The 10,337-nt window shown below is 40.5% G+C and overlaps 1 pseudogene; it reads right to left on the reverse strand.

Moving 5' to 3' along the window:
- Positions 1 to 489: 489 nt before the first annotated feature.
- On the reverse strand, positions 490 to 638 carry LOC125939242 (uncharacterized; annotated as a pseudogene).
- Positions 639 to 10,337: the final 9,699 nt, after the last annotated feature.

The raw sequence follows: 10,337 nt of genomic DNA on the forward strand, positions 1-10,337 counted from the left end.
GGCTGCACCAATTTGCATTCCCACCAACAGTGCAAGAGGGTTCCCGTTTCTCCACATCCTCTCCAGCATCTATAGTCTCCTGATTTGTTCATTTTGGCCACTCTGACTGGCGTGAGGTGATATCTGAGTGTGGTTTTGATTTGTATTTCCCTGATAAGGAGCGACGAACATCTTTTCATGTGCCTGTTGGCCATCCGGATGTCTTCTTTACAGAAGTGTCTATTCATGTTTTCTGCCTATTTCTTCACTGGGTTATTTGTTTTTCGGGTGTGGAGTTTGGTGAGCAATGAAGAAATTTCTATTATTTTCAGGAAAATTGAGATGTAAAGAAATTATGAATATTGCTATGTCTAATGTAAAGGCAAAGACAAGTGACATCATACTTTATGCATGCTTCAAATTCTATAGTTTTATTGAGAGGTTTTTCTACTAATGATATAAATAGTAATAAAATATGTATTCCTTTTTTTTGAATGGGGAAAGTATTGGTTGAATTATTTTTAATCCAGAAGTAATACATCGCTTGAAAAGATGTCCTTTATTCTAAAATGTCTTAATTTAGGGACATCAGATAAAGAGCTATGTTAGGTTATTCAAAAGTATTACACTTGATCTTAGCCAAAAGGCTGAGAAGCGATATGTTATTCAAAAGTCTTAAAGAGAACTTGCTAACCCCTGGTTGCTAGTCAAAGTTATGTATTTGGGTAATCTGTGGCTCTGCCTTTGGGTTTGCTGAAACTTGCATTTTGATGAATATTTAATGAATACACCCTTTGGAAAGACTCTTGTTTTTGGATACAGCCTTTGGAAAAAGCCAGCTTGTGCTGCCTTGTACTCTATACATTTACTAAATCCATTGAAACAGACTAATATTATTTTCCTCTTTGGTATTTAAATTGATTGTTTTAACTTGCATTTTGGTTTTCACCTACATGATTACTGTCAATTATCATACAAATACAGTAGTTCCTAAACTTTGTTGCTCATCAGAATTACCTGTGGAGTTTATTTTAAAATACAAAAAAAAAAAGGTTTTTTTTTTAAATACACTGGACCTCATGCCTGATTTCCTAAATTAGGATCTCCACAAGTGAGACGTGGCAACTTATTTTTTTCAGTTAGCAAACTCTCCGGTTGATTCTTTGAGATTAATTCCAACATACAGTACATTCAAACCTGCTGGATTCACTTCCTGCCCATGCACCTCCGTCTTCTACTTCAGCATCCAAATCGGTAGGGAAGAGAAGGTGCAGAAGAGTATTTGCTAGAAGAAATCTTGGAGATCATCTGGTCCACACTCTCTCATTTTGCCGATTTCCTCATTTTCCTCAGGCTTGTACTCCATGAGAGAAATGCAGTGATTTGCTTTCTTGGGAGTTTTAACGATTCTATTAGTATTAAGAAAACACAGTTGGAATTTTAAAAGTTAGTAAAAACAAATACAGCAACACAGATTGTTACATATCTCCTTTCTGGGGGAGGGGCGCCATTTATCTTTTGGACAGCAAAGCTGTCTGAAGGCTTCTCATCTTGCAAGTGATTCCATGATGGTTTTCTTGAGGAGACTTTTCTAGTGATGAATATAAGTAGGAATGAACATACTTAATTTTTAGGTTGGGTAAAAAATAGGTTAGAATATTTTTAATCCAGAAGGCAATATGATACGTGACTGTGTGTAAGAGGCTTAGGAAAAAACACAAACTTTTTCTGCATTACAAGTAGCAAGATTTCTGGGTTAGGTTCTTAAAGCCTGAGAGAGAGGAAGCAATTGGTAGGAACTTAAAGGAGAAGTCCACAGGATCCCTGTGAATGTCAGCAAGGAGGAGCCCTAAACGGAAGGAATACCCATGAGAAACTCTCTCTGGCAGAGGTGGTTCGGGAAATCCAGGACTGTAGTGTCTAATGCTCAATTTTATGTCATGTGAACTGTGCTCTAATTCTCCCTCCATTGTCCCAAACTTCACTAAATTTTGTTGTACACATACTAGTCTTATGTTGATGGTGCTTTGGGGAACGAAGAAGAAGGAGAGCGTAGGGTGAAGTGATGTTGCCTGAAGATGAAGGATTCAGTGGAAAAAGTAGAGAAGAAAGAGAGACACACACAGAGAGAGAGAGAGAGAGAGAGAAAGAGAGAGAGAGAGAGAGAACACCAAGAGGAATGCAACCCCTCTGAGACTACCAGGAGACATGGAACACTGGGATTCATAATGATTGTAGGATGGGCTTGAGCTATTTTTCTTGGATGTTAAAGGAAAGGGTGACCCTTGCACACAGAAGACTTGGGAACTGGTAGCTCAAGCAGACACGTAGATTGCATCATAAGTTTTCTATCAAATGCAAGAGTTTATATCCTACCACACATATTCCTGCCATATAGAAACCTTGGGCCTGATGGACATTCCTCCCGGAGTCTGAGGCTGCCCTCCATCTCATATATATCCAGCTGTTCTTTAGACACTGTTTCAGGGCTCCCCAAAGAATAAAGCCACAGGTACTCCATCACAGGGAAGACAGGTTTACAATAGCTGGGGCCAAATGCTTAATTTAACCCCCAGGAAAGGGCTAGAGTTGTCAAGGGAGAACCGAGGGACCTCCCTACCTCCAGCTTTTCCCAGCTTTTGTATTCTGTGATTCTTAGGAAGAGAGGGGCCAAACCCTGGTTTTGTGCAGTGATGAATAAAATGGCCTGGCTGGGTGTCAGCTGGCCTGCCAAATCTGGCAGCTGGCGAGGAAGGAACAGAGAACTTCCAAGGAATTGGCTCAATTTGCATGTGTAATGTGTTCATATATGCTGTCTGCATATAGATTGTATAATATCCATGACATGCAGAGAATGGCTTTGAGTTCCTGGGAAAGAAAGAAGCTCAGAAATAGACACTTCTAGGGTAGCACAAATAAGGATAGAGATTCTGGTCTCACACATGGAGTGATCTCAGCTGCCAGAGGACATTTTGAGAGCCAGGGAGGCACACATGAGGACAAAGGAAGTTATTCCCACAGTCAGGGCCCCAACCTGAAGCTCAGAGAGGGAGGGCGTTGCCTGGCAACAGCAGAGTCTTCTTGTCTTTCCAGTCACCCCTGTCGAGAGCGTGATAAGATGTCTCCTTTTTTTCTTTCTTCCCTGGACTTGCATTGTTCACTTTATTTCATCTGATTTCATCAGAAATTGTTGGGAATCCAATGTGATTTGCTTGAGACTTCATAGGAATGCTGGTGGGATCATTCCTCATGGGGTAACTGAGCCTTGAGGAGCTAAATCCCACGTCACTGAAGCTTTCAGTTACACTTACAGGTTTGCCAATTCCTACCGTGGGCAAAATGTGATGACAAAAGCTCACAGGTAGGAGAAGGGAGGTAACATGGTCCTGAAAGCCTGGAGAAACAGCAGATAATTGATCTACTAATTTATATGATTATTCTTACTGAACGCAGGCCATCCTGACGTTTTAGAGAATCAGGCATTGGCATCCAGCCCTAGATTCACCCCTGACTCTTCACAGTCACTTTGCCCCTGTATCCTTGTACTCTCAGCCTCTAGAGGAGGTGAATTCCCACCTGCCCCTGGTGTGCTGCTGTTTTGAGATTTGGTGCAAGAGTGAAAGAAAATTCACTGTGTTAGAAAAGCTCTTGAAGGGGCATCTGGGTGGCTCAGTCAGTTAAGTGTCCAACTCCTGACTTTGGCTCTGGGCTCACAAACTGTGAGATCCAGCCCTGAGTTGGACTCTGCACTGATAGCACGGAGCCTGCTTGGGATTCTCTCTCTCTGACTCTCTCTGTGTGTGTCTCTCTCAAAAGAAATAAATAAACATTAAAAAAAAAAAAAAGAAGCTCTTGAGGACCAGACTATCGCCTAAAAAAGATCTCTACCTTTATAGGCACCCACATTATTTTTCACATATTAGGTCCTCAAAAGATATTCATTTTGTTGAGCAGAAAAAAAGAACTTATAGGAGCACCTGGGTGGCTCAGTTGGGTGAGCATCCGACTCTTGATTTCAGCTCAGGTCATGATCCCAGGGTCATGGGATCGGGCCCCGCATTGGGCTCCAGCCCTACGCTGGGCTCCCAACTGAACACGGACACTGCTTGAGATTCTCTCTCTCTCTGTCTCTCTGTACCTTCTCTCTCTGCCTTCTCTCCTACTTGTGCTCACATACTCTGTCTCTAAAATAAAATTAAATTAAAATTAAAAAGAGAAGCACCTATATTTCTGTAGCACTGCTTGGTATCTGCCTTTCCAATTATACGGTGCCAATTTGCTGGGATACTAAAGGCAAGGTTGACCCCTCAGAAGAAAGCTTTGGAATATAATAGTTGGCTTGGGATATATTATTTGGATTACGTTATAAAACAATTTCTATGAAGTGGAAGAGTTGAGATCACAGCATGTGCATTTGTGTAGGTCAAGGGGTCTGGATATGCACGCACCCATTCTATGCACCCATTCCTACCAGGTGGAATACTGGAGCACTGAAGGGTCAAATGAGATCCAATACCCCCGGTTGCCTCAAGGGTTATGGAAAAGAGAGCTCATTGTGCTTTCCTAAGACTATTTTGTGGGGAAGAGATGTTCTTCATTTCCTTGAAGCTTTCATATTTGGGACTGGGGGGAACGGCAGAACTTTCCTGGGGGAGAAGCAATGCTGCTGACTGCTGGGCATTTGCAGCCTAGATGGAAGCAAATAAAGGGCAGGAGGACCTGGAGGAAGCATCTGACTTGGAACTGAGTGAGCAAGTAGGCCTGGATGGGAGAAACCCTACACCGTTGGTGGGAGGCATTTGCATTAAGCCTTCTAGTTTGTATTCCTAGTAGTGTGACCCAGCAACTTTTAAAAAATGTCTCTTTTTTTCTTGTTTTCAATTAGAATTTTTTTCTCTCGCAAGGTCCAAACCATTTATCCTCTACCTGTACCTCTGGTTTCTGAGTCTTATGAGATCTGCCCTAAATGAGCCTAGAGTAGAAGCAAAGATGCCATTTTCCTCCGTTCAGAGTGGACCAGACTCATTCTAGGACCCACACATGCCAGCATGCCCAGGCAGGGTCAGAGGGGTGCCCCGGGCCAGTTGAGCCAGATCTGCATCTTTTATCATTCTGATGAGAACAGAGGATTTCTCTGGTTTGTTGTTGTTCCTGTTTTTCTTTTAAGATGGTGGTGGTTGTCAGTTTTGCATGTTTGGAAATGGCTTTTCTAAGATTTTTTTCTGGTCATTCTATGTCTTGAGCTACGAGAAGACTTATGTAACGGTGACTTATGTAAAGCACACTTCTCTGGTATTTTCTCCAAAAGACTGACAGCACCAAGTCTAAATTTATGAAAGCTAAAGCTTACAAAGAATTAACTCATCTCTTTATAAAAAAACTAAAAATTGATCCTTTAAAATTACCACAGAACATTCTGGTGCTTTCCCAGAGAAAAAGAAAGTAACTATGAGGAAGGCCACTGTTTCGTTCCGTAATCAACTATGAGAATGGTCGTATCATTTCTAAATGTGTCGGGGGTGTAGCAGGTGCACGATCAAGCAGGGAAGTGAGACAATACACATTTAGAGGTGAGACTCTGGGAAGACGGCTGAATCTCAAATAAAGACTAAAATCGTAATATTATTATTCCTGTAATGTATTCTATTTTATTTTTTCCAGGTTTACTGAGGAATAATTGACAAATAAAATTGGACTGTATTTAAAGGGTATAACATGATGATTTGATACATGTCTGCATTGTGAAACGATCCCCCCCATTGAATTCATTAACACATCCATCACCCAACATATTCATTTACCTGTTTTTTTTTTTAATTTAATTTTTTTGATAAGAACACTTATGTTCTACTTTCTTAGGAGATTTCAATTATAAAATGCAGCATGATTAATTATAGTCACCATGTTAAACCTTTGGCCCTCCGATTTTACTCATCTTATTAATGCAAGTTTGTACCTTTTACCAAGTTTTTCTTACTTCCCCCATTCTCTGGTCCCTTGCAACCACTTTTCTAGGAGTTCCACTTTTTTCATCTTTTTTTAAAACCTGATTCCACATGTAAGCGATGCCGTGCAGTATTTGTCTTTGGCTAATTTTACTTAGCATAATGTGTTCTAGGTTGATTCGTGTTGTGGCAACTTGCAGGATTTCCTTCTTTTTAAAGACTGAATAACATCACATTGTGTGTGTGTGTGTGTGTGTGTGTGTGTATCACATTTTCTTTATCCACTCATCTGTCAATTAAATTGTTTTGATACCTTGGCTTGGGAAAAACCCTGTGATGCACATGGTGGTACCAATACCTCTTTGAGACAATGATTTAATTTCCTTCGGATATTTACCCCAAAGTGGGATTGCTGAATCATACGGTAGATCTATTTTTAATTTCTTGAGGAACTTCCATACTGTTTCTTGCAGTGGCTGTACCAGTTTGCATTCCCACCAATAGTATAAAAGCATCCCCTTTTCTCCACATCCCCACCATTTGTTACGTACCTTTTCACAATAAACACGCTAACAGGTATAAGGTGATATCTGATTGTGATTTTTGATTTGCACTTCCTCGATGGCTAGTGATTTTTGTGTATCTTTTCCTGTACTTGTTGGCCTTTTGTTTATATTCCTTGGAAAAATGTCTGTCAAGATCCTTTGCCAATTTTCCAATTGGGCTATTTAGTTTTTTGCTATTAAGTTGTATGAGTTTGTTGTATGTTTTGGATATTAACCCCTTATCAGATATGTGGTTTACAAATATTTTTTCTCATTTCATAACTTGACATTTAATTTTGTTGATGGTTTTCATTGCTGTGCAGACTTTTTAATTTGATATAGTCCCACTTGCTTATTTTTGCTTTTTTTTTGCTCTTTGTTTTTGGTGTCAGATTCAAGAAACCATTGCCAAGACCAATGTCAGCTAGGTTACCCCTCGTTTTGTTCTAGTTTTCTTCTAGTAATTTTATTGTTTCAAACTTTAAATTCAATTTTTAGTCCACTTTGAGTTGACTCTTTATATGGTGTGAGTCCATTTTCATTCTTTTGCATGTGGATATCTAGTTTTCTCAACACTATTTATTGAGGAGACTATCTTTTCCATACTATTTATTCTTGGTTCCTTTGTTAAAAATTAATTGACCATGTATGCATGGGTTTCTTTCTGGACTCTGTTGCATTGATTTTTGTGTTTGTTTTTAGGCCAATGCCATACTTGTGTTAATTACTATAGCTTTGTAATATAGTTTGAAATCAGGAGGTTTGATGCCTCCAGCTCTGTTCTTCTTTTTCAATTGCCTTGACTATTTGGAGTCTTTTGAGGTTCCTTATGAATTTCAGGGTTATTTTTTTCTACTTTGTGGAAAATGCCACTGGGATTTTGAAAGGTATGTATTGAATCTTTAGATCATTTTGGTTAGTATGGACATTTTAATAATATTAAAGCCTTAGCTGTTAGAGTACATGGAATCCTGTTTCCAAAAATGCAAAATTTAGATCTAGGGCTGCGTTTCCTAAACTGTGACCGAAACACCCAGGAGTGGTTTAAAACTCCGGGCACCACAAGGTGTTTTAAAATTTTGAGGGAAACCAGTGATATCTGTCAGACACCGAGAGAATGACTAGGTCAACGAGGTTCATGCGTTCAGTGTTAGATTATGCTTTATTTCTATTGAAGACAGCATATTTTTGCAAGGCGAGTCTTGTGTGAAAACTAGTGTGAGGGGCGCCTGGGTGGCGCAGTCGGTTAAGCGTCCGACTTCAGCCAGGTCACGATCTCGCGGTCCGTGAGTTCGAGCCCCGCATCAGGCTCTGGGCTGATGGCTCGGAGCCTGGAGCCTGTTTCCGATTCTGTGTCTCCCTCTCTCTCTGCCCCTCCCCCGTTCATGCTCTGTCTCTCTCTGTCCCAAAAATAAATAAAAAAACGTTGAAAAAAAAATTTAAATAAAAAAAAAAAAAAAAAAGAAAACTAGTGTGAAACAGGGAATGACAGTGGTGGTCTCTGCCCTGATTCCAAGATTTCAGAAGTTGTGCAGTGTCCAATAGGCATACATATCCAGTGATAAGCTTGTGGGGTTATTTAAGAATAAAACAAATACATTATTTTTTCTTTCCATGTGTTATTATTTTCCCAAAGACTACTAAAATATTAAGACTTAGGTATTTATTAAGGTTTTTGTACCTAACAATAAATGAAACTTTTAGGTATTTCTTTTAGCCAAGAGATGCTGTGAAAAAGTTACTAAGACACTAAAGGTTTCACAAACCAAGAAAGTTTTGGAAACTGGACTAGGGTGCCCCTAAAGATGTAGCCATCCTGATGAACACTGCCGGAAACAGCAAGGGACTCTTCCTATATGATTTTTCCAACCCTGATCTCTTCTGATCCGGCTAAAGCAGAAAGATCTTCAAGTTCAAAGTTGGAAGGGTTAGGTTTAATTTTGTTGCTCCTTTCTAGCTGGGTGACCTTGTGAAAATCACTCATCTTTTTTAAAATTTGTTGCCTCATGCGTGAATGAGGATATAATGTCTACTTTACAGGACTGCTCATGAAAATCAAATATGTGTAAAATTACATTGTGAAGAGATGTTACTGTTCTTGTGACTGATAATATTACCAGCTTGGAAGGGTTCCGGTGTTTCCCCTCACTTTTTGCTCTGTGCCTATTTTTTCTTGAAGAATTTTTCTTCTCGGTCACAGGTTAGAATATCTACACCCATCTAAGTCCCATCAGGGAAAGATGGCACCCTCAACAGGCTAACCGGGCCAAGTTTAAAGAAGGGATTATCTGCCTGGGTCCCTGCAGGGTTATGGGAACCCACAGGGAAGGAGGAAGGGGTAGCAGCATGGCAAGCTTTTACCCCGGGGCTGGCTTCATAGAGGTGTGGCCAGTGCAATCTCTCAGGGGCCTGTGGTCAGAAGTTCCCCACATTAGGTTTAATACTCTGCTCTCACATTCTTGAAAAAAAATTTTTTTAAGTTTATTTATCTATTTGGAAAGGGGGGGGGGCAAAGAGAGAGAGGGAGAGAGAGGGAATCAATCCCAAGCAAGACGAGGCTCAAACTCACAAACCGTGAGATCGTGACCTGAGCCGAAACCAAGAGTCAGGCTCTCAACCAACTGAGCCACCCAGGCTGCCCACATTCTTGAAATTTTTAATAATTTCTATTTAAAGTAAAAAATGGTGTGTATTCAAAAGTCCACTATTTGCTTTTTAGTACATTCACTTTTTTATGTAACCATCATCACCAACTGTCTCCAGCTTTCCAAACTGAAACTCTTAAACCCTAACTTCTCACTTGCCTCTGAGACCCTAACTTCTCACTTGACCTTCCTTCCGCCCTTGGTAACCACCGTTCTACTTCCTGTCTCTGAATTTGACTACTCTAGGTACCTCACGTGGGTGGAATCATGCAATTGTTTATCCTTGTGTGTTTGGTTTATTTCACTCAACATAATGTCTTCAAGGCTCATCCAGGTTGAACCATGTCTCAGAATATCATTCCTTTTTAGGACTAATAATATTCCATTGTACATATATACTACATGTTTTGAATCCATTCATCCATTGATGGATTAATTTTTAAACAACGGGCTCTGCATGTTCATTTTGACTAGGCCTCATAATGACATAGCTCTTCTATTTGAATCTCCTCTGGGGCTTGAGGGACACAAAGAGGAAGTGGTGTCATTGGAACCCGGTGAGAGCCTCAACCACGGGAGGGGCTATTGAGCAGGGTCTGTGGTCTAGGATTCCACTTTGGTCAAAGCTGTGGCTTCTATGGAGGAGGGGGGATAAATGCCCCATTGCTTTCTTCTCTTCCCTCTGAACCCTGCCAGGACCTCCCACTGGGGAACCACACCAGGGTCTGTAGATTTTCTAGATTCAGTCTTCCTAGCTCAGAAGTGAAAAGTAGGTAGTAGATTTAGAGAATAAATGGAGACTGACTGCACATTCGGAATGTGAAGAATAAAATGCTCTGCCTTTCAGTGGAGCCTGCATGGTGCCTCATGAGTGCAATCTTCCTTGCCTCTCCCACTGTAAACATCCCCCCCCACCCCATGCAAGTTCTAGTTTTCCCATCAAGCTTACATAACTTCTCCTAAGTGCTTGTATAACCTATCTGATCTGATCCCGAAGATTTTATTAATCATAAATGAAGCATTATTATTTTACTATAATAAACAACGAGTCATATTTTTTCATGTTGTAGTGTAAGTAGATTTATTCATTAAGGACATACCTGAGGACCATCCGAGATGTGACAATGAGAAACACAATGTCTGCTGGGGTAGCTTGTCTGTCGCTGAGTGGTGCTGGCTTGTTGATGCCTCTCTGCATTGGTTCCTACCCAAATGGGTGCAGG

This window comes from Panthera uncia (genome assembly GCF_023721935.1).
Source record: "Panthera uncia isolate 11264 chromosome B2 unlocalized genomic scaffold, Puncia_PCG_1.0 HiC_scaffold_24, whole genome shotgun sequence".
In the NCBI taxonomy this organism is placed as follows: Eukaryota; Metazoa; Chordata; class Mammalia; order Carnivora; family Felidae; genus Panthera; species Panthera uncia.